The sequence below is a fragment of the Phocoena sinus genome, chromosome 18 (genome assembly GCF_008692025.1).
Source record: "Phocoena sinus isolate mPhoSin1 chromosome 18, mPhoSin1.pri, whole genome shotgun sequence".
In the NCBI taxonomy this organism is placed as follows: Eukaryota; Metazoa; Chordata; class Mammalia; order Artiodactyla; family Phocoenidae; genus Phocoena; species Phocoena sinus.
This window is the reverse complement of record NC_045780.1, coordinates 72,200,904-72,226,600: the sequence shown is the minus strand read 5'-3', so window position 1 is coordinate 72,226,600 and position 25,697 is coordinate 72,200,904.

Below are 25,697 nucleotides of genomic sequence, written 5' to 3'. Positions count from 1 at the left end.
TTTAATTCCCTGATGCATTTCAGAATTAGGTTCTCGTTTCCCCCTAAATTCAACAGGACTCTCTCCCTTTACTTCCACTGAAGCATTTACCCAACTTAACCTTATATTACAGTTAGGTAATTGCCATAGCAACTGTTAGTAAATTATGTTCTTAGAAGGCAGGTCTTGTGTTTTATTTATTTTTTATCTTACCGGTAATTATTCCGATAGTAAGAACCTTTGCAGATATTGTTTGCAATTTCACTAAATGGGATTAAAATGATATTTCACAATAACATAATAGCAAAATAAAATTTTATTTATTCATTCACAAATTATTAAAAGTCCTACATATTGTTTTCTAATAAAATTTATGAAATACGCTGTTCTAGTTCTTTCTTTAAAAAATAAAAGGCCATTTGGGTCGGGAAAACCACTTTTTATTCAACTATTTATAGCTTCTTACGTGGGAAAACAGACCTGAAATCTGAATATCTAGTTATTTTATGTACTGTATGTTCATAACCTTGTGCTTTTCTCTGATCATTTAATTTTCTTTTTGATTTGTAAGAGCTCTTCAAAAAATGCAGATAAAAGCCTCTCTCTGTCATATGGGTTACAAAGAGTTTTCAGTGTTTTTTGTTTTTTTTTTTTACCTTTGCTTTGATATTTTTGCCACTCTGTTTTGATGTGGTTCAATTTATCAAGTAGTTAAATTTATTCATATTTCACTTTATGTCGTCTTATGTTTGTGTCATGTGTAGAAAAGATATTCTCGCTTAAAGGCTTTTTAAATCATCCACTGTCTCTTCAAGTTCCTCCCAACCTGAGCACCCTGATATAACCAGAATCATGGACATAATATATGTGCCTCCAAACTGTGACAATGCATTTTATTTCTTTCAGTGTATGTCAGGTACATCGTCATTCAACCTCAAATGGTAAACAATGGAGACATATATAATTACGTCTCTTCTTTGTACAGTATAGTATTCCAGTGTTCAGAGTGTGGTTTTATGGCTGTAATGCAGTTTAACGTTCTCTTCCATCCATTCCCTCCCTCCACTGATGCGCATTTGTTTGCAGTTATTTTCTCTTTTATTTTCTTTTCTCTCCTCCCCCTCCACCAATTCCTTCTCCTTCTCCTCTTCTTCTTTTAATTCTAATGAGTATATTGATGTAATCATCCTTTTATTTAAGTAGGATAAAATTCTAGGCAGATGGTGTTGTTGGGTAGTAGATTATCAGATTATGGACACTTTAAATTGAAATCAATACCTAAATAACTTTCCCCAAAATCCCCAGTGTTTCATTTTGAATAATTATTGCCCTAAAAACTAAACCATTAGCCAGTTGCATAATCTTCTGTGAATTGCATGTTTATATTTTTGACAGGTTGTGAGTTGGTTTAACGTGGTCCTTAGGTATCCACGGTGGATTGGTTCCAAGATCCCCCAAAGGTACCAAAATCTGGGAATGCTTAAGTCCCTTAGAGAAAATGCCATAGTTACTGTATTTATCTTCTTCCAAAACATTTCTGGAATTCTTTATTTACTATGTTATCTGATTTCACCAGTTTACACGTGTCATAAAATATTGGGTGAAAATTTCTTTTGTCTTTTTACCTTCTCTGCCATTAAAATGTTTAAACTTGTTATGAATGACATATGACAACATTTTAAAAAATAGTTGCTGCATTTCTTTAATTGTTTAGAAAACTTTTCCAATCCATATGTTATAAAAGTATCCTTTATTTCTTTCTGATATTTTAATATAATTTTTAAATGTTATCTGATCTATTGTTAATTTTTTCTTAAATAAATTTATATAGGTTCTTTGCCTCAAAATATTTACTGAATAATCTACTTTCTAATGTGATAATTAACATGCTCATTTGAATGAATTATAAACGCTATAATCTTTTGTGTAATTTTTTTTCAATATTATCTTAGCCAGTTACACATGTTGTGAGTCACAGTAGCTTTATAACATAATTTAATTATAATAATTAGCTCTATCTTCAGAATATACTATCTTCCTTCTTCTTCTTTCTGTGAGGAGGAATTGAGGAGATGGGGGAGGAATCAAATCCTGGTAGATTCCTTTATGTCGCTGGTAAGTTACTAGGTGGGCTTTTGTCTCCTTCTCATCCTTCTAGAGAATTTCCCCCAAACTTCAAAAATTTTAAAGGATTTTGTCCATTCACCACATTAAATTTATTATTCGTCAAATTACGTTTTTAGATTTGGGGTTCAAATTATGGAGATGCAGATTGGAGATAAGAGCTGAGGTTACCCTGGTGACCAGGAGACCGACTAGGAGGAAGCTGCTGTAATGAAGGCTAAAGGTACTGGGGCCTGGAGTAGGACAGAGTGGTAGGGGGCAGGGATTGGCTGTGTGCATAGCAGCCCGAGTCCTTCCTCTGTGATATGACCACCAGGTCAGTGCCTTAGATGATAGCAGTGGTTGGATACAGCGTGCGTTGCCCACGCTCCCTTGGCTACAATAATTATTATTGGCGGCCCCTTTTCTGGCAACTAGATCTGACTTTATGCTTATTTAAGTTCTATGAAAGCCAATTTATTCTCCTTTCTCCTTGGATCCGTGGTTCTTTCCATCATGGCAGCACTCAGCTGGTATATGGAGCTTCCTAAAAATTCTGGGTTATAGTGATAGTAAGACTACTTACGTTACATCTCCCCCTGCATTAGAAGTATTTGTCCACTGCTGTGGGTGTTGATTTTGTTAATATATGTTTAATTTTGTGTATAATCTCTTCTGTAGGTATAAGGTAAAACACTAGAATGGATGTTGATAATTAAGTGAACTCTAATCATCAGAAGGGATGGAAAAAGCGCAACCTGAGCCATTATGCTAATTCGGTTTGTTAAAACACAAGGAAGTTACAGTAAATAAATGCTTGCGGATGTTCTTTTATGTAACGTAAGTAAGCTAACAGCCAACACTTTTACAATGACTTACTAAAGCAGTAGTTAGGGAGCTATATGCATGACTGAAAATCTAATTTCTTAAATTCAAACTGCTAAAATGTATTTAGAGAATATGAAAAGAGGCTTAAGTTTATGCTATTGCTACAAAAAAGAAATCAGGTACAGTTGCCTCAAAATCAGGATCTCAACGCTATAACAGTTTTAAGTAAGATCTAGTCACTGGTAAGAAAATACTTTGGAATATTTGAGTACCACTGTATTTCAGTATTCATATTGCCAGAAATAATTGTTTATGATACATAAATTCTCTAAGCTGAGCATGTGAAAAATCTTATTAGACATAAAGATTTCAAATTTTAATTTAAAAGAATGGCAGACATATCATTCCTAAAGATAAATCATTTCTTACTTTGTAGTGAATCAAGTTGTTGAGGTTTTGTGTGGTTTCTTTTGTTTGGTTGTTTTTCACTAAGTATATGTTTAGTTTTTCTTTTTGCATTTATTAAGGTGGTGTTTTCTCTGCTTAAGCCTCTGCGAAAAACGCAAAATTGCTTTGCAGCAATCCTTTGCAATCTTCCATAAGGCAGAGTTTTTTCAGTCCTCTTTAAAAGTCAAAAACTACTGTCAGGACCAGAGGGAAGAATACAGGATCATACACAGAATTTTGCAAGATCACACCAACACACTAAAATCTTAGCCTCACGTGATCCTGGTACTTTGTACATCTGTGAATAAGTAACTGGCCTAATGGAAAATTGCTTTCATGACATTTATTTGGTGTAGACTAATAAAGGTAGAAAAAATGTTTAAGCCTGAAAATATGAATAAAAAGACTTTTTAATATCTAAATAACAATCTGCACATTTGCACATTTTTATTAAGATTCCTGTGTTTTGTTTCCTTTTATTTATCATTTGGCTACTCAAACTATCAGTGTACATTAGGGTTAGAATATCTTGGCATTTTCACTAATAACAACATAAAAGCATAACCAAGTCATTAAGACTAAAACAGATTTGAATAGTCTCTTGAAACTTTCAGAAACAAAAATCCTCATTCAGAAGATTAATCCCAGCATTTCTAGTTGTTTTGTTATTTTCGTTGGTTTGTTTTTTAGTCTTTGAGACTTTATATTTTCTTAAAACTCAGAAAGCATTTTCTCCCTTCATTTTCTTGAAGGGTATATCTACTTAGGTCTCAATAAATGTTAAATGAATTTAATCATGTTTTCATATACTTTTAATTACATAAACATCTCAAAAATTTTGTTGTAAACATATATAGCAACAGAGTAAGAAATGCATTATTATTGCTATACTTAGAACTGATATTCTCAATGCTTCTATATAAAATACTCGGAAATATATTTATGAAAATTTACATCACCTAAACAGTGAAAAAAGGACTAATTTTCCGAAACGGGTGTTCAAAGATATTTGATTTCTTTGTTGTTCAAATTCTTTGTTAATTATTAAATGACTTCAACGTTATCTGCTTCAAACTGAAATAGGGATAATATTCTAAATAGAGGATCATATATCATAATGAACATGAGCTTTTTAGTCAGACCAATCTGGGTTCCAGATCCAACTCTGTCATTTATTATTAGCTCTTTGAATTGGGAAAATTAAACATTTTAAGCATCAGTTTCCTCAATTAAAAAATTCATTGTAGAACTATCCACGTCTCACGGTCTTTGAATAAATTATGTGAAATAAACTATATAAAATATATGACATTTCTGAAGTGCTCAGTACATAAAATCTATTACTAAGAGTCATTATTGTTTATCTTTAATATGAAATGATGGAGATTGATGGTTCCTTTTTTTTTTTTTATTTTCACATGTGAAATTGGATGTCAATACATTTCTGGGTAGATATAAATTTAATTGTTATAAAACTTTGGATCGAACTACCAGCATCAGAGCAAGATGTGATTACCTCTGATAAGCTGTATGTTTGAGTCTCTTTCCTACACCCAGGTTCTTCAGGCAAAAATAATTCCATCACTGAGACTTAAGGTATAAAACATCTGAGAAAATGACTGAAGAGGTAGTTCTGTGTCCACGTTTGATTGACACCCAAAAGTTTTACCATTAAATTTGTTGAGGTCAAGTTCTCCACTATCCTTTTATGATAAAGTGCTGTAAGGTCAGAGGCAGCAGTGGGAGAAAAGTTTTTATAATCATAGCAATTAAAAATAACCACTGCTACTGCAAATATATAGTGATTTAAAATATACCAGAATCACAAGGAATGGTTTTCTAATTATATGAAAATCTATTTGAATGCAAGTGACAGGAGCATACCTTGAAATCATTTCGAATCTGCAATCAGGTCATCTGGGCTTTGCAAATTAAAGGAATATATATTTTTGTCTCATATAAAAGTGAAGTATTTGATCCCACTTTAAAATTCTTAGAATAGCGTTCCTCCCACGATCAGGTGCACTTTAAATATGTCACATTTTTGTATCAAGAGAAAAGGCAATCACCACTTACTGAGACAGAAAGAGTTTGGATCCCAAAATTAATAAAACTCACACTGTACTATTAGCTGTGCTTTTTCGACAGACTAGCAAATATTTTAACAAGTGGAGATAAAGCTCAGGTCCAATCCTACAACATGTTAGCAGCACCTCATGGAAATGTGGAGAAAGGGGGTTATGTAGAGTTCAAATGCAGGCCAGCCCTCTCCCCCCACCGGATTAAAAGCAAAGGTAAAAGAGAAGGTCTTTCATATTTGGGAAAAAAAAATGCACATGAAACAGGAACTAAAAATATTATGTGTGTAACAATTATTTGAAAGATGGAGTATAACATTTCAGGGACGATGAAGGCTGTAATAAATTCAGTTAAATTGGTTCAAATATAATTATGTCAATTATACTTCACAGAAGCCTGTGCTCCAGTCCCATGGCCAGTGGCTTTATTATTTGCAATAGGCCAGTCTGTGCTTTATCTCTATTACACAAGTGGAAATTCTCTTCAGAATCTCATAAAGCAAATTCACACTAAAGATGCATTCCTTAAACTATAACCCAGTGGGCCTACATCACCTTAAAACTAGGCTGATTCATAAGTCATCTGTTTTGATTTTGCATTATATTTGAGGATCTTAGAAAATAATAATTATGATTCAACACGATATTATGTTTTTGTCTCATTCCCAGGAGTTGAGTCATGAGGCACAGATGCCATTAAGCCACTAAAAAGCAGGAAACTGAAGGACACGCTCGAACAAAATTAGTTTTACTTTGAAACTATTTCCTTTAGCACTAATTTTAACTTTTTTCATCTTAAAGCAAAGTAAATTAATAACTATGGCAAGTGGAAAGGTTTTTTGCTACTACTAATATTTCATACTACTGCAATGCCCTTATTTTTTGAGATCCTTTAAGCATCTTCTTATCTACCTATATCAATATTCTAGGAAAAATTGCTAAAGGAGTAATGTGCTCAAGTTACAAAGTGAGAAGATAAAGATATGTCTTGAAATCACCAGAAGCATCATTTGCTGAACTAGAATTGTTTTGTTTCTCTTGCTGCCATCTTATATTAAGTAGATTTTATAGGGAAAGTTGGACGAAAGAATGAAAAACAATTAGCCATAATACTATTTCAGGAATTAGATTTTAAACCTGACATAGCCTACTAGGTTCAGTTTATACACATATATCCCATATCCAGTGTTGTTACTGAGTAAATAGAGAAAAAATATATATTCTCATGTCCATGAATTTCAGCTGTGTAACCTTGAACAATAAACGTTAGTATTTATCTTGGTCTTAAATGCAATAGTACCCATACAGGTACTAATCAAAATGGTCATACATAACAGATATTCTACAAAGCTTAGTTTCTTTTTACTTTCCATAGGGAAAAAAAAATGATACTTTTATCTATGGTTTTCTAAGCACCAGGAAATGGAAACTACCAACAAATCAAAATCTCAGTCCTTCACATGGCTTCCACTTTTATTCATTAGAAATGGCCCACCTCGTGTTGAGCAAGTGAAGATTAGTTTTAACCCAAGAATTGCTTGAATAAGCTTCAGTGTGCTTCTTTTCTCTGCTATCATTTATTTTTGGCCATCTTAAAGTTAAAAAAAAAAAAACAACTGAGCATGACCTTAAGCTGGTCCCCCTGCCACTTCCCCATCCCAATCCACCATAGTCTAGGTCTTTACAATCTTCCTCTTTACTTGGCTTTGGGGACTGGAAACGAGAGAAAGAAAGTGCATTTAGTTCCTTTTAAAAGCATACACCATAGGATCAATCTATGCTGCTTTTATTCTTTTAGCAACAACATAAATTTATTAGGGAAAATGGCAGCAAGGAAATTGATTTCACCATTAGCATGGAGCCTTCCTTGCAATTGCCCCATCGCGTTTCTCAGTTATCAATGAATTTCGGCGCTCTCCTAAGTCAGCTGTCTCCAAAAACTGGGGTAAAAGTAAATGTGTTTCCAGCGAAGCTTCCGAACTAGATAGTGATTGAAAACTCTACACACAGACCCATAACATCCCCTCATTTACAAACCCCAGAAGTGGGGGACCGAGAGCTCAGAGCCACATGCTGAAAGCTCAGCGAGAGCCTCACCCTGTGCACCTTGACCTCCTGAACCAAAGCTGACGGCCAGTCACTCGTAAGCCTTCAGTTGTGCTCCAGTCTAAGAGCTGACATGTGAGCCTGAGAGGCAGTGACAGGCTGCTCTGACGTGGCTGTCATCTGGCTCATTTTCTACACAAACCATCAACATAATTCACTCTAAAGGGCTCTCCGAGAGGACCTAATGCTTTTTTCTTTCTTCCCTTGTACAGTGCAGAATTTAGGACAGCTTATTTTAATTCGATGACCTGCAGTATGATCTAATAAGGGACAGCTGTGGCAGCTAAATCCCCAAGCTATTTATTGTCAATTAGAATGAATCCTAAATAAACTCCCTTCATTCTAAACGTGACCCATTCTTGAATGGTAGATGAAAATGACACTTAGAAAAGGAAATGTGGAGGAGTGGAAGAAAGAGCCAGTGGAATGTAAAAAACTGTGAGAATGATCACTCTTCAAACAAAATTAGAAGGAGGAACAGTGATAGTGACATTTTGATGTCAAATAATTGCAACTGAAATGTTGGTATTGGGGAGGGTATCCACGGGGGGAACACAAAGGAATAAGATCAAGGTGTCAAAGAAAATGTACCATGTTATTAGAGTTAAGCTAAATATAGATGCATTCTATTTGAAGAAAAAAGTCTTTACTCAAATACAGAAGTTAAAATGGCCTAGAGCAGTGAATTATAATCTTTTCCTGTCTGGTATTCATAATAGATAAACATTTTCCAGCAAGACCCTGGACGCCAGTACACAAATCTATCTGTATATGTATGTTAAAAGAAAGTCTCCCGAAGTCATATTTACTTTGCCACATGTGATGCACCCTTAGTCTGTGTTCTGTTCTATTCTTTTTCATATTCAAAGAAATGCTAATCACAACTCATCAAGTTCACTTCACCATCCCCTCAATGGTCAGGACCTACCCTTTGAAAAATTGTATTCCAGAACCAAGAAACAAAACACAAAAAGGAAATGTCTAAAGAAAATTGGAAGCATTTGGAAAAACTGATAATTGGAGAGAATCTAACAGCTCAGTGAAGAGGCAAGTACACTGTGGGCCTAAGCAAATTAATTTATTATATCATTGTTTACTGCTTCTTGAGTGTGGAGGACATGGTGGAAAACATAAGGAAGTGAACATCGGAGTGTGAGACTGTTATCCTTAAGTGTAGCTGTCCATTAATTTCTAAGCTTTTCTCACTTAAGTATATAAAACATGAAATGATTTCTTAGTGTCCTTGGAAACCCTCATACGGATAAATGCTAGAAGTGATAATGATGCCACGTCAAATCAAGACACAAGAGAACTTAGGCCTTGAGTAGAGAAAGCCGGATGATTCCCCCTGTTTTGGGGGAAATAAAAGACTTTTAAAGGGGCTCAGATTGCTAGAATTGTATTGAGATTGCATGACAGTTTTGAAAGTGTAAGGGCAAACTTGACAAGTAGAGTTGTTTAAAGGGATCGGCTCTCCCTCCTGGAGGACCATATCTCTCGAAGAATGTTGTCAGTTTGTATCACTTGCTCTGTACCTTTCTCTGTCAGGCAGACCCAGGAATAAGCTGAAATTGGGCTGGCTGTTGTGAGGGGCCTTCTGCCTATGGGTAAAAAAGACACCATGGATGCTGGACTTCCTGCAGAGAAACCCATTCTCCCCAGCCTGCTGGGGCTGAGGACCTAGAATTTATTTGTAGTTTCCTCGGCCCAAAGGATCTCCAGTGCCCTTATTAATGAGCTGGGTCTTAAACTCTGAACTCTCCAAATTTCTTCACATGCATGTAAGTTACTATATCAGTTTTTTAACTTTCTTTCACATTAAAAAGTGCTAAAACTGTCAAGAAATAAGAAAATGTGTCATATCTAAGCAGTAAAGTCTAAATATGGTTTTTAAAAATCCTAATCCTGGGCTTCCCTGGTGGCGCAGTAGTTGAGAGTCTACCTGCCGATGCAGTGGACACGGGTTCGTGCCCCGGTCCGGGAAGATCCCACATACCACGGAGCGGCTGGGCCCGTGAGCCATGGCCGCTGAGCCTGCGCGTCCGGAGCCTGTGCTCCACAACGGGAGAGGCCACAACAGTGAGAGGCCCGCGTACCGCAAAAAAAAAAAAAAAAAAAAAAAAAATCCTAACTAGTTTTCTCCAAATTATAGACTCCACCAGAAAGATGTCTTTAGTGTCTCAGTCATATGCCAAAATGGAAATGTCTGGAGAAGGCAATGTATTTTATGATATTCCTCCCTAGGTTGCAAATGGAACTCATATTTCATAAGCAAAGCTAGAGGCAAGCTATCACCACTTGCATGTGCTAATGTGACTTTTCCATGCCATCAAAAGGCAACAGAAAAAAAGAAGAGGAGATGAAATAAACCTGGTTCTCAACTAACATACTGACTGCAGTGATGCCTGTAACAATGAAAGGATTACACAAACTGCAGTCAGAAATGGTGTTGTCAATAGTTGGAATTCACAGTCATGTCATAGTGAGATTAGCTCGTGACCATGGCTACACGTGAGCCGTGTAGACATCCACAGCCACCCTGAGACTTTGAGAAGTCGATGCTCTGACTTAACCTCATACAGAGAAGGGAAAGTATGACGACAACTTAGTGAGACATTGCCTAACATTGCTATTCTCGCCAGCAGTTTATACCATTAACCCCACCGTTCGCTGCTCATCTTGGGACCTCAGTCAAAGTGATGAGAACTTTAGTCCTTCACATTTCCTCAAATCTGAACCAAAGTAAAGCCTGGGGATTAAGAAGCACCTCCTGCAACTATTATCTATTTTGCTAAGTTGGTATCAGGGATGGAAATAAAAACGTAAATTTGATGCTTTAATTTATGAACGAGGGCAATGGGTCAAGCTAGATATTTCATTATGTGTGATAATTAATAATAAGTAGAAGAAACTCATTCTTGTTGCTCATTCTTATTTAGGGCTGTTCACACACACACACACACACACACACACACGTTAAAATAAAAAGCCGGAACCAATTTTTCAAGCTGTGAATTACCCTCTGTATTTGTTTTGTTTTGTTTTCTTCCTGTTTAAAAGAAACCTAAGGTAAAGATAACCATAACTTTAGGTGTCAGGAAAAAAGCCTTTAATATAAAAACCTAGACTCACCCTATAGAACAACAGAAGAGTGGTTAAGAATTAGTGTATCTTCCTAACGAAATCTTACTTAGCCATGATATACAATAAACCATCGTATTTAGAGTGATTTAATACTTACGATAGGATGATACCTATGATATAAAGTTAAGTGGACGTTAAAACTAAAAATAATATGGTCTCACATTGTAAAACAATGCATTAAAGGATCAAAATACATCAACCTGTTTAATTGAACCCTCCGTGTGGTAACATAATGGGTGATTTGACTTGTTTAACGATACTAAAAGTATTTTACTTCCAAGTGTATTGTCATATATACATATTGTTATTCATATATAAGATATTTTATAATTAAAGTAATACACATTTAAATTTTGATGATGTTCATACCTTTGTATGCAAGCATGTATACAGTTATATTTTTCAACAAAATATAAGGCTAATGAACATAGATCTAAAATATGATGTAACCTCACAAATAACCAGGCAAATGTTACTTTAAAAAGTGCTATGATAACCATCTGATGGGTAGAATATTAAGGCTGATGATTTCAAGTTTAGACAGAGATACGGGGATACAGAAATCCATACAATTGCTAGTTCAAGTATAATTTGCTAAAATCATTTTGGAGAGAAAGTTGATAATACTTGGGAAAGTTGAAAATATAACAATTCCACTTTTAGGAATATATTTTAGGAATATATTCCTATATTTAGGAATATATTAGGAAAGTGATCCCACATATGCAGAATGAAAACTTGGAAATTCCAAATTGTACCTCATTAAGAGAGAGTGAATAATGTATAATAAATTCATACAAAGGAAAGCACTTAAAATGAGTGAATTGGATCTTCATATCAAAATGAATAAATTTTGAAAACAATATTGATTGTAAAAACAGGTTTCAAGAAGATATTTATATCATGATAGCATTTATATTAAACTTTAAAAAATACTACACATTTTTATAGATACCAATAAAAAATATGGGCAAAGACAAAATCAACATAAGAATGGAGTCTACATCTAGGAAAGGAGGGAACGGAGTGGAAAAAAATAAATCTACAAAGAATTGACTGCATAAAAAAGCCGAGATAATCGCCCTAAGAATTCAGTCTTCATTTTGTCTGAGCTAAAACTGTGTGGGCATCTGGTATACTACTCTCTCTGCTTTTCTGTAGGTTTGAGACAGTTTGTAATAAAATATATATTCATACAACAAAGCTTTAAAAGTTTACAGTTAAAACGAATCCAGTATTCATTTTTAAATATCAGTTTACCTTTCTTCAATGTTTACGGGGATAGTTTAGTCCCATATATCACAAGAGCATTATACTGGTTAGATCACATATGCGAAGAGCCTGTTTACAGTAAGTGCTATAAAATGACACGCCGTTTCTGCTCATATATAAATTCACCCAAAATGTTTCCTTTTGTTTTCTGAACGAGAAACATAACTGGTGCAGGTGCACCGAGTTACAGGCCTCGCAGCCCTGTGAAGCTAACATCTAACAGTGCGCCGCGAAGCATACCTTCGGTGCTCAGAAATGTGCCTTTTATAAAGGACTTCCTTTACCAGGACTCTCCTTGCCTGGTCTGTGACCCTTCAACAACTGGACTGAAGCTAAACCTGTCTGCTTCACAGAGAGAAAGTCAACCTAGGGTGATGATGATAAAAGAAAAGAAAATCATTTGACAGTGATATCATAGTTTCCTAAATTACTTCAGATTTTAAAACAAGATAATACTCCAGACAGTCCAGTAAATGCATTATTGTGAGTGCTGGCATCATCAAATCTCCCTTTGGACTTAAGAATTTTATTTTAAATGCAGAAGTACATTTTAAAAACTGCTTTTGACAGAGGCCTTTCCCAAAATAGCCAGTTATAAAGATCGGAAAGGTAATCATTTTCCAACTCCTGTATATAATCAATTTCTCAAAGAAAATGCTCTCACTTCACTTCTTGTTATGTAAACATTATCAGTACATTTGCTTATGCTTATATCAACTGGGAATCTTGCTTGTTTCAGGCTGGCACTATCCCCAAAGTTACTTGCAAAATACAAAAGTTTTATAGAAAAGAGACTTGAAACTTAGAGGAATTTAGCTCTTTGCACAAGGATTCTATAGCTGTAAGTGGCCCGCAGGGAATCAGCATCCAGCATGGTTAGCAGGACGGCCATTGTCTTAACTTATATTCTGTTAAGAAGAGCTGGTTCCAGGAGACCAAGGCCGGGCACAGCCTGTATTCATCTGCCTTGTCTGTACTTCTGGTCCCAGAGAGTCCAAAATCAACTGATGTACTCTTGGCAGAGCACAGTTGGGTGGACCATCTCTCTCTAATCTCTAGGTGGGACTATAAATAGATAAAAGAAAAACAGACGACTGACCAGTGACCTGACCATCTCTCCAGTCATGATGAATCTGTGAGACTGCATTTCTTCTAGTTTTGTTATCATAACACAATTTACAACACATATTCTGTCATTGCTATGGAACCACTATTTGATAGATAGTGCAATAATAGATTGATAGCTAGATGTAGATATTAAATTTTATCTAATTATAAATGTATGCATTTACATTATCTATCTATCTATCTATCTACCTATGATGTCAACCACATTTATGTATTAACCAGGCCCAATAGATATTATAAATGCATATCTCTTCTAAAATCTAAGGCCATTTTATTAGTTTTGCTAGCTGCACTTTCTAAGCAATTGTATTTAAGAAAATAAATTGTTATTCTTCCTTTACATCATATCTGTACCAATCTACACTACACTACTTGCTCTACAAGTCCATGATCACCATTATTTTCCTAATGCATGTGAACAGACCATATAAATAGCCATTGCTATTGTGAAAGATCACATACAAAAGGAGAATTGTGAGAAAACTATTATCTTTAAAAAATTAACTTTGAAACCAAGGATTTTAGCTCACATTGGTTTCTTTGTGCCATGGCATATTCTAAAGGCTTTATATTTTGAAATGATGAATGTATCATATACTGAGATAGTTTGCTAAATGTTGTTACTTTAGCCTTGCTTTAAAAAATCATATTCAAATAGTAACAGATATTATAAGGTCTCTTCCACAGTATCTGTTCTCAAGTGCCTTCTTCTATACCTTTCACTACTTAAAAGCTAGAATCTAAATACCATTTCTAGCCACCCTCTAGGGCAGGGCTGGCCACTTGATTAAACTCTGCTCCAGGATGGTAAATGGAAGTTTGCTGGGAGGAACATCCTTTCGCAGATAGAAAGTCCAGTAGAGGGAGACACTCCAGGCCCTCCCACACCTACTCTATCAGGACCCCTGGAGGTTTGGCAGGAAACATGAGGACTAGAGCAGGAAGATAGGAGAAGTCTGGCTCTGAAATGATATTCTTAACTAGCTGCACCTTCTTTGGTCTGCCTCCTTAAGGCTTCCAGTTAGAAGAGAGAGAATAAGCTCATGTATTTGTGAAGGACCAGCCATCTCCTGCAACAAAGGAACCACAGCTCTCTGCCAAATGGTGTTTTATCCTCTTTCATCTGGTTGGGAGTTGAGCCTGACACAGTCTCAGGAGCAATGGGTTCAGGTGGAAGAGGTAGGGCAAACATTTCAAGGCTTCGCTTCTCTCCTTTTACTCTATCTTCTTCCTTCATTTCTCAGGGAAATGGACTCTTTATTTTTTCCCTTTTTTAACAACATTAACACACCTTACTTTTCTCAATCTTCCCATTAAAACCTAGGTGGAAGTTACCAAAAATGTCACTCTCAATTCTTTCTAGCTTGGAAAAATTAAAGGGGTGGAGGGAAAGAAATAGCAAGAGAGGAAGGGCAAACTCTTTCTTACACCACCAATATGAAGACATACATTTTATGATGCACTTCAATAAGGAAACGAAACTTTCAAAACATCTGCAAAATAAATGCAAATAATTATCATTGCTTTTGAACACATTCATGTTTAATTAAAAAGCATATTCTTTATCACTTTATAATTGGTTATTTCTTTTTTAAAAAAATTATGAGAAAAATGTCAGGCATCTAAAAATCTCAAACTTTCCACTGAAATAGTGGTATTATGTTTTTATTTAACAACTTTTGCTTTATATCTCTTTCTATTTTTAAATCAATTAAGTATGCTGCATAGGGATAGATGGGCTGAGATATACACACAGACAGCACCAGAGCAATCCTGTGAATTAGATATCAGATCTCTTCTCAAAGTCTTTGAGTAAGTATATTCCTAGCTCCCAGAGTAAAAGCTAAAAACCTACAAGGCCCATCATAATCTTCTCTCCGCCCCCCTCCCACGGCCCCCCCTTAACTCAGCAATTTCATCTGCTCCTACTGCACTCCCCCAGGTCAGGACACCGATCGTGACCTTTAACTTAAGCACAGCCAGGTCAGTCCCACTCGGTGCATTGGTCCTGAGCTGTACTCTTGCTGTCACACTTCCTCACCTCCTTCAACTCCTACTTCAAGTGCTCCATTCTGAATGAAGCACTTCCAACCACCCTACTTTCTTTTTTCTTTTCTATTTTTTTTTTTTGCGGTACGCGGGGCTCTCACTGTTGTGGCCTCTCCCGTTGCCGAGCACACACTCCGGATGCGCAGGCTCAGTGGCCATGGCTCACGGACCCAGCCGCTCCGCGGCATGTGGGATCTTCCTGGACTGGGGTACGATCCCGTGTCCCCTGCATCGGCAGGCGGACTCTCAACCACTGCGCCACCAGGGAAGCCTCACCCTACTTTAAATTTGAATATCCTTCCACACTCTTTAGGATGCCTAACCTCCTAGGAGCTTTCATTGTTTCCCTATAGAACTTACATGTGTTTGTGGATCAGTCCTGCTGTTTTCCATCAAAGCAAGATGACTCAGACTCACAAATGTCTCCACTGGAGAAAAAATTATATGGCCATCCTCCTTATAACCAATACAATTGACTTATTGTTGAAATATAAAGTGTTTTTCTTCAAATAAAGTCAAAAATGAAAACTCCTAGATGACATAAGTATTGGGCGATAATCATGTGTGCATATCACTAAATTTTAATTGAATAAAATCACCCAAAAACGTGGAATCCGAGGCAACGATCATGTCTTTCTCTGTCACTTAGCCTTTTGCCTGCAGTTCATTTAGGGATAATTACAGGACAATTATCCACCTGCATCAAATTTGAGGCTCCTGCCTAATGTTTACCAGAAGATTTTACCAAGATTACTCTACCCAGCAAGGAAATCATTCAGATTCGATGGAGAAATCCAAAGCTTTACAGACAAGCAAACGCTAAGAGAATTCAGTGCCACCAAACCAGCTCTACAACAAATGCTAAAGGAACTTCTCTAAGTGAGAAACACAAGAGAAGAAAAGGACCTACAAAAACAAACCCAAAACAATTAAGAAAATGGAAATAGGAACATACATATTGATAATATGAATGGATTAAATGCTCCAACCAAAAGACACAGGCTTGCTGAATGGATACAAAAGCAAGACTCATATATATGCTGTCTACAGGAGACCCACTTCAGATGTAGGGACACATACAGATTGAAAGTGGGGGGATGGAAAAAGATATTCCATGCAAATGGATATCAAAAGAAAGCTGGAGTAGCAATACTCGTATCAGATAAAATAGACTTCAAAATAAAGAATGTTACAAGAGACAAGGAAGGACACTACATAATGATCATGGGATCAATCCAAGAAGAAGATATAACAATTATAAATACATATGCACCCAACATAGGAGCACCTCAATACATAAGGCAAATGCTAACAGCTCTAAAAGAGGAAATCGACAGAAACACAATAATAGTGGGGGACTTTAACACCTCACTTAACACCAGTGGACAGATCATCCAGACAGAAAATTAATAAGGAAACACAAGCTTTAAATGACACAATAGACCAAAGAGATTTCATTCATATTTATAGAACATTCCATCTGAAAACAGCAGATTACACTTTCTTCTCAAGTGCAAATGGAACATTCTCCAGGATAGATCACATCTTGGGTCACAAATCAAGCCTCAGTAAATTTAAGAAAATTGAAATCATATCAAACAGCTTTTCCGACCACAACACTGTGAGGTTAGAAATCAATTACACGGAAAGAAACGTAAAAAACACAAACACATGGAGGCTAAACAATGCATTACTAAACAACCAAGAGATCACTAAAGAAATCAAAGAGGAAATCAAAAAATACCTAGAGGGCTTCCCTGGTGGCTCAGTGGTTAAGAATCTGCAGGGGACATGGGTTTGAGCCCTGGTCCGGGAAGATCCCACATGCCACGGAGCAACTGAGCCCATGTGCCACAACTACTGAGCCTGCACTCTAGAGCCCTCGAGCCACAACTGCTGAGCCTGCATGCCACAACTAATGAAGACCGAGCACCTAGAGCCTGTGCTCTGCAACAAGAGAAGTCACCGCAATGAGAAGCCTGCGCACCGCAACGACGACCCAACGCAGCCAAAAATAAATTAAAAAAAAAAAAAACCTAGAGACAAATGACGATGAAAACACGACAATCCAAGACCTATGGGATGCAGCAAAAGCAGTTCTAAGAGGGAAGTTTACAGCAATACAATCCTACCTCAAGAAACAACATCTCAAATAAACAATCTAAACTTACACCTAAAGGAACTAGAGAAAGAAGAACAAACAAAACCCAAAGTTAGTAGAAGGAAAGAAATCATAAAGATCAGAGGAGAAATAAATGAAATAGAAACAAAGAAAACGATAGCAAAGATCAATAAAACTAAAAGCTGGTTCTTTGAGAAGATAAACAAAACTGATAAACCTATAGCCAGACTGAGGGAGAGGACGCAAATCAATAAAATTAGAAATGAAAAAGAAGTTACAACAGACACCGCAGAAATACAAAGTATCATAAAAGACTACTACAAGCAACTCTATGCCAATAAAATGGGCAACCTGGAAGAAATGGACAAATTCTTAGAAAGGTATAACCTTCCAAGACTGAACCAGGAAGAAATAGAAAATATGAACACATCCATCACAAGTAAGGAAATTGAAACTGTGATTAAAAATCTTCCAACAAACAAAAGTCCTGGACCAGATGGCTTCACAGGCGAATTTTATCAAAGATTTAGAAAAGAACTAACACCCATCCTTCTCAAACTCTTCCAAAATGTTTCAGAGGAAGGAAAACTCCCAAATTCATTCTACGAGGCCACCATCACCCTGATATCAAAACCAAAGATACTACAAAAAAAGAAAATTACAGGCCAATATCACTGATGATAGATGCAAAAATCCTAAACAAAACACTAGAAAACAGAATCCAAAAACACATTAAAAGGATCATACACCATGACGAAGTGGGATTCATCCCAGGGATGAAAGGATTCTTCAATATATGCAAATCAATCAATGTGACACAATATATTAACAAACTGAAGGATAAAAACCATATGATCATCTCAATAGATGCAGAAAAAGCTTTTGACAAAATTCAACACCCATTTATGATAAAACTCTCCAGAAAGTGGGCATAGAGGGAACTTACCCCAGCATAATAAAGGCCATATATGACAAACCCACAGCCAACATTGTTCTCAATGGTGAAAAACTGAAAGCATTTCCTCTAAGATCAGGAACAAGACAAGGATGTCCACTCTTGCCACTGTTATTCAACATACTTTTGGAAGTCTTAGCCATGGCAATCAGAGAAGAAATAAAAAGAATACAAATTGGAAAAGAAGTAAAACTGTCACTTTTTGCAGATGACGTGATACTATACATAGAGAATCCTAAAGATGCCACCAGAAAACTACTAGAGCTAATCAGTGAATTTGGTAAAGTTGCAGGACACAAAATTAATGCACAGAAATCGCTTGCATTCCTATACACTAATGATGAAAAATCTGAAAGAGAAATTAAGGAAACACTCCCATTTACCATTGCAACAAAAAGAATAAAATACCTAGGAATAAACCTACTTAAGGAGGTAAAAGACCTGTACTCAGAAAACCATAAGACACTGATGAAAGAAATCAAAGATGACACAAACAGATGGAGAGATATACCATGTTCTCAGATTGGAAGAATCAATATTCTAAAAATGACTATACTACCCAAAGCAATCTACAGATTCAATGCAATCCCTATCAAATTCCAATGGCATTTTTTACAGAACTAGAACAAAAAAATCTTAAAATTTGTATGGAGACACAAAAGACCCCAAATAGCCAAAGCAATCTTGAGGGAAAAAAACGGAGCTGGAGGAATCAGACTCCCTGACTTCAGACTATACTAGAAAGCTCTAGTAATCAAGATGATATGGTACTGACACAAAAAAGAAATATAGATCAATGGAACAAGATAGAAAGTCCAGAGATAAACCCATGCACCTATGGTCAACTAATCTATGACAAAGGAGGCAAGGATATACAATGGAGAAAAGACAGTCTCTTCAATAAGTGGTGCTGCGACAACTGGACAGCTACATGTAAAAGAATGAAATTAGAACACTCCCTAACACCATACACAAAAATAAACTTAAAATGCATTAAAGACTTAAATGTAAGACTGGACACTATAAAACTCTTAGAGGAAAATTTAGGAAGAACACTCTTTGACATAAATCACAGAAAGATCTTTTTTGACCCACCTCCTAGAGTAATGGAAATAAAAACAAAAATAAACAAATGGGACCTAATGAAACTTAAAAGCTTTTGCACAGCAAAGGAAACTATAAACAAGGCAAAAGATGACCCTCAGAATGGGAGAAAATATTTGCAAATGAATCAACGGGCAAAGGATTAATCTCCAAAATATATAAACAGCTCATGCAGCTCAATATTAAAAAAACAAACAACCCAATCCAAAAATGGGCAGACATTTCTCCAAAGAAGACCTACAGATGGCCAAGAGGCACATGAAAAGCTGCTCAACATTACTAATTATTAGAGAAATGCAAATCAGAACTACAATGAGGTATCACCTCACACCAGTTAGAATGGGCATCATCAGAAAATCTACAAACAACAAATGCTGGAGAGGGTGTGGAGAAAAGGGGACTCTCTTGCACTGTTGGTGGGAATGTAAATTGATACAGTCACTATGGAGAACAGTTCCTTAAAAAACTAAAAATAGAATTACCATATGACCCAGCAACACCACTACTGGGCATATACCCAGAGAAAACCATAATTCAAAAAGACACATGTACCCCAATGTTCATTGCAGCACTATTTACAATAACCAGGTCATGGAATCAACTTAAATGCCCATTGACAGACGAATGGATAAAAAAGATGTGGTACGTATATACAATGGAATATTACTCAGCCATAACAAAGAACGAAATCGGGGAATTTGTAGAGACGTGGATGGACCTAGAGACTGTCATATAGAGTGAAGTAAGTCAGAAAGAGAAAAACAAATATCGTATATTAACGCATATATGTGGAATCGAGAAAAATGGTACAGATGAACTGGTTGACAAGGCAGAAATAGAGACACAGATGTACAGAACAAACGTATGGGACAGCAAGGGGGGAAGTGGCTTGGTGGGTGGGGGTGGGGGTGGGATGAATTGGGAGATTGGGATTGACATGTATGCACTGATGTGTATAAAATAGATAACTAATAAGAACCTGCTGTATAAAAAATAAATAAAATAAAATTCAAGAAAAATGAACACTTTAATTATCTGCCTTATTTTCCACATTTATTCTCTAATAAGGTATTTCACATATTTGCCTTATGTCTACCCAGTTATTCTTACACATATGCATTTCTTGTGCCTATAAAGTAACATTGACTTACATTTAAACTTGAAAGATAAAACAGCATCAAATCCATGATATGTGTATAATTACCAAAATTTTAATTTTATATTGACGTGTATTATTTACAAGAGAATATTAAATAATACCATTTAGCTGGTGCATGTGTCTGAATTTTTAACAAAGAGAACACATACAAATTATGCTGTTTTGAAAACTCAAATGAAGATTTCATATCCTTGGTTACTGCTGAGCCAACCTCTTTTCTCTTATCAGTGTCTCATAAATCTCACTGAAGAAGGTTTAGTTACATCAATATATTGTTGATTTTTATATGGTCTTTTGGGCTTAGGATAAAGAATAACAAAGTGATATTGATTTAATTCAAGCTAGGTAAATCTTCTATGACCTTCTTGCTCAACTAAGTGTAATGTTCATGACTTCTAGATTAATCTATTGCAGAACAAATCCATACTTGTTCTTAAAATTTGAAGTACAAATGGATAATAAAATGAACTGTATATTCTGGAGGATTAGACTACATATCCTGTTTTATCTCCTATTTATGAATTCTTGTTTATTCATGTACATTAGTACCCCTATATACAAATTTAATCAATATGAATGTCAATTAATTTCAAGTTTTTCAAGGAGTAAGTTGATATAGACCTGAAACAAGGTCATCAGTAGTGGATACAGAACGGAATTGGAGCAGTAAATGGTAAGTGTAGAGATAAGGAAGAAAATGCAAAACATACTGAAGAATTGACTTGCTGAAACATGGTGCACAATCTTTGAAGGCATAAAAAAATTGGAACAGGGAGTAAATAAGCAAAACAGAAACGTATAGCTTGAATGAGGATGTTGGTGATGATTAAACTGGGATAGAGAACACAAGCAGTGGAATAAATATGAAGAAAATAAGTTCGGTTTTAGCTTGAAAGGTGCACAGCTTGGGATAGAATTGTGCACATTTGAAACTACGGTGTGGTTGGTGACTTCTGTCTCTTTTGTGTCAAATCCTTAGTTCATTCCCTAAATTTAGTATAATTTTCTGTCAACAAGGAATACTCATTTGTTCATAGCAAAGAGCAATACTAACAGAAGTATACATATGTATAAAAAGGAAAAGAATTAAATATGACAGTATTAGCATCTATTCAATGAACGTTTTGATGTCTATATCATCTCAGTACAAGCTGAATGATTTATATAAAATAACTCCAATACATCTGAATACTTTTAGAGCTAAAATAAAGTTTTTTTAATGTTGGTCAAATTTAGCCTAATAAATATATTACATAAATACTTCTGATGTTATAGAAGAGACTCTCGTATGCTATAGGAATAACAACTTGTAAATGTGTGCCACAACAGGTATACTATATGAATAAGAAAACATGTCTTTCAGTAACTGCCCATCTCCTGAAGCCAGTGCTTTTAGCTCTAAATAGATATCTCCTCCTTCCAAAAGCACAAATGAGCATTTCCCCTGGACTCAAGTTTCTGATTCCTCACTGGGATAGCAGTTTTGTCTGTCCTTCATTCACTAAAGGGACTGCACTCTGAACTACTGATAAAGGGGGACTTGTCCATTGCTATTCTGACCTAGGATTTCTCTGGCCCCTTCTCTACCCAACCCCTCAAGGTAAGGTACTTAGTGTTTCTTGTAGCTTGTGCAATTAGTAGTCTCCACTATTATTGTTAGATTTTTGGGTGTCTACTCAGGGTCTGGAAGATAATAAATATTCAAGCAACTTACAACTACCAAATACCATACAACCTTGGGGAATCTACTTTCTTACACCCTGGCCTGTGTCCAGGAAACTGACTGCTATGGACCAATTCAGTGGAATTCCTTGCCCTCTGACTTCTGGTTGGTTTGGCCAATGGGGAACCCCAAAAGAGATCAAAGTTGTCTCCACAGTCTGTCTGAATCCTTTAAGCAGTGGTTACCTCTTCAGCCATGGTCACTTACAGGAATCTCTTTCAGCTTTTATTAATGGCTCCCTCCTCACCCCTTTGATCTCACTGTGGCATTAAGCTTCACTGTTACCAAGTCCAAGGTACTGAAAATTCTTTCTGTTTCCAAATACCCTACTCATACTTAAATATTACTTTATCAAACTATCTCCAGTTTCTCAGTTTGTATTTGCCATCTTTTTTTTTAACTGGACCATGATGGATACAAACAGCTTTCTTTCCTAGTCTTTTCTTTTCCTCTCTTTTCCCTTCTCTTTTTTGTATCCTCTTTCTTTTCTTTATTTCTTCCTTCATTCCTTCCACTTGATTTCTATTTTGTTCCATGGCAGAGAATTGATAGCCAACGGCCAAGAATTACAGAAACTTAAAGTTTATTATTTCAGGAGAAAAGAAAAAATATAATTTTATAAGAATTAGAGATGCCAGTTAATGAAACTTGATGCCTTGTAATAGATGGGCTGCCATTTACCAGAGGTATTCATGATGAAGCTCTATAGCTATGGTCAGGGATAGTGTTACAGGCAATGGGATGACTTAGAGATGGTACTATATCATTGCTTTCAGTTCTAAAATTTTGTGTCTCCCAAATAAGATTGTGCATCAGATTTCTCAAATGTTTTGAAAATCAAATGCCAAATTGCCCAGCAATAAACCCATACATCTACGATTGGTTAATTTTTGACTATTCAAAAGGGAAGGAATAATCTCTTCAGTAATAGGTGTTGGGACAGCTGGATTACCACATGTAAAGAATGGAGTTGCACCCCTTCTGGACACCAAATACAGAAATTAATTAAAAATGGATCAAAGACTTAAGTGTAAGTGCTAAAATGTATATAAAATCTTAAAATAAACTAAAGGAATAAATCTTCATGACTTCAGATTTGGTAATTAATTTTTAGAAATAACATCAGATGCACAAGAAACAAAATTTAAAACTAGGTAGATTGAAATCCATCAAAATCAAAAACTACTGTGCAACAAGGGTCACTATCAGAAAGGAAAAGACAACCTACAGACTGGGAGAAAATATTTTCAAATCATATATCTGTTAGTCAATTATCCAGCATATATAAAGATTTTTTACAATTCAACAACAAAATATAAACCACTCAAGTAAAAAATAAGTAAAGAAATTGAATGAACATTTTGCTAAAGAAGATGTATAAGTGGCCAACAAATATATGAAAATATGCTTAACATAATCAATAATTAGAGAAATGTAATCCAAAACCATAATGAAATATCAATTAAATGAACTAAGATGGCTATCATTTTTCAAAATATTTACAACAGGTATTGGTGAGGATATGAAGAGATAGGAACCCTCCTATGTTGTTGGTGGAAATGTAAAATAGAATTGCCAAATGACCGAGCAATTCCACTCCTACTTATATTCCTAAAAGATTTGAAAACAGGTATTTGAACAAAGACTATACATAAATGTACATAGTCACACTATCCCCAATAGCCAAATGGTGAAAACAACCTGAATGTCCATTAAAAGATGAATGGATAAACGAAACGTGATATAACGGCACAATGGAATATCATTCAGCCAAAAAAGGAATGAGTTCTGATACATGCAACCTAGAAAACATTCTGCTAAGTGAAAGAGGCCAGGTACAAAAGGCCACATATTTTATGATTCCATTTATATGAAATATTCAGAATAGTTAAGTCCATAGAGATGGAAATCTGACTAGTTGTCGCCAGGAGCTAGGGGAGGGGGAACGTGGACATAGTGATGACTTAATGAGTAGGGAGTTTCCTTCTAGGGTGATGAAGATGCCTTGGAACTGGATAGAGGTGACGGTTACGCACTTTCTGAATGTATTAAATACCACTGAATTCATATTTTAAAATGTTTAATTTTTTGTTATGTGAAGTTTACCTCAATTAAAAAATGGTAATAAATGCCCAATCTATGTAAAGTACAATCCGTTTCTGTTAGTTTTCTATCCTGGTTCTAAACCTTTGTAGACTATGTACTCACAGAGCACATAAATAAAAGGTAATCTTTCTCAAAGGAAATAGACAAGGAAAGGGTCTTTTTGAACATAATAATGATGTCTTTATTCAGATATATAAAGCATAAATTACTTGAATAACTTGAATAACTTACTAGGATTGGTTCAATAATTATTTTATATTGTACCCCTCGTCTCAACATACTAAAAGTGTGCATTAAAACATTTGAAGCCTGCAGAAAAGGAATGCCTGACAGTTTTCTCCTGCATCCTTTCCTTCAGTTAGGTCTTAATTGTCCCCAACTATGGGCTCAGGTCTAACTAAGTGCTGACCTTGGTCTGGTTCACAAATCAAAGTCATTCTAGAGACTGACTCCAGGATCTGCTTGAATTCTTTCAACCTGTCATTTAGACATTCCCTAAGAATCCGTTAGATGCTTTTCTTTTCTTTTTTCCTTTTTTTTTCCCCCACTGGGTGACTTAAGACAATGATGAACAAGACATGGCAAGTGTTCTCAAAGATTCATGGTTTGATGGACGTGAAAGACAAGTAAAATAACGCTGATAAAATGAAATACCTTTTTCAAACACCTGAGGGAGAAGAGAAAAAAGAGTGCCCCACTCATTGGTAGGGTATATGGCAAATGCAGAGTTAAGGAAAAGTTCACAGAGGAAACACTAAATCATTTCAGTCATGAAATGATTCTCAGGAGATGTACATGTGCCGCACGAACAGTGCGTCACGCTTCAACCTGGCTTACTCACTTAGAGCTCCGAGAGGCACCTCTCCTTTCATTCAGGGCTGATCTTTTGAACTCTGCCTCTGTACCTGGGCATCTGGTCCTAATATAGACTCCTGAATCCTCACTGGCTTCCTGTTGGGGACTTTACGCTTAACCAGACTGTCAGGACCTATCAGCCCTGTGTAGCCCAGCAAGACTCCAGGTGAGACTTTTCTCGGCTTCTCGTCCTGTAGGCAAGTGGGGATTCACCTAGGAAAGGGAGTCCTCTCATCCCTTTCAAAGAGAAAAGTCTAGATATTCAACAATTTGTGGGTTCACTTCTTACTATAGACTCCATATCTTTACCAAACAAATAGGAAAGTCCTAAACTGCAAGACAAGTGTTTCCATATCTCCAACTGCAATGTTCTCAAAACTAAGTCTTTTAATGTGGTTTTGTATTCTTCCTTTGTCAGCGTTTTCTACTCCTTTTCTCTCTTTGAAGAAATTACCTGTCATCAAAGCTGAATTCAAATGTTGTGTCCTCTATGAGACTTCTATCAAGTATCCTCACCCTACTCAGGACTGTTCCTGTAG